Source organism: Ctenocephalides felis, unplaced genomic scaffold (genome assembly GCF_003426905.1).
Source record: "Ctenocephalides felis isolate EL2017-DRISC unplaced genomic scaffold, ASM342690v1 CF-g0.4_SCAFFOLD_03571, whole genome shotgun sequence".
NCBI lineage: Eukaryota > Metazoa > Arthropoda > Insecta > Siphonaptera > Pulicidae > Ctenocephalides > Ctenocephalides felis.
Window position 1 is genome coordinate 51,063,400 of NW_020539725.1, and position 891 is coordinate 51,064,290.

Below are 891 nucleotides of genomic sequence, written 5' to 3' on the forward strand. Positions count from 1 at the left end.
GAACCCGGGATCTCTAAATCAAGTCCCGTTGCTCTTAACCGCTTATCTACGGACTAGTCCAATTATTTAAATTTGAAGAAAAGTTCGAGCAAATTGCCTAAAGGCAAACTGCGATTTGCAAACAGTACGTCGCCGATGTTTCAACAAAATTTATTTGGGTTTTAAATAGATTTGGGTTATTATATTGCTACAAATCCTAAACCAAAACCAAAAATACATAGAATTTTAATTAAATTTTAAAATTATCCATTACCATTTTATGAAGAAAAAAGGTAGATAAAAAAGCCAGCAGTTTAGTAAACCAAAAATACGTTTAAAAATGATATAAAATGAAAAAACTGTTACAAATAAACTTTTCGCCTTTGTCTTAGAAAACAAATCATCAGCTCTGATGTACCTTCAAGTACCCCATTATCCTCATCAAGCTGTTTGTTGGTGAAACTAATTTGAAACTTTAAAAACAGATCTTACAGTCCTGAACAATATATAGTGACCAATGCTTCCTTAATTTCAAGAGTGAAAAAATTGCTGCCACATTTGCTCTTGGATATAAGTTGCAACCATTGCCGCCAATGCCAAGCAATATTGCCATTTGCGCCACTATTATAAAACTTATGTAAAACAAATGGGTTTTCAACTGTGCTCGAAGCATTATTATATTTTCTAAAGACATGAAACAAAGCAACACCCCACTGCCTTCGAGAGGAAAACAAAATAACATGAATCAAAACGAAAACAATGGACGAGTCTGAATCTCTAAAGTTATGGTCTCGAAAAACGGATCATAAAAGTAAAGCCGCCACACACATATACACATCAAATATATATATATATATATATTTAATTTATATCATACATGTAGCTATGACCTGAGATGAATATGTCGATAAT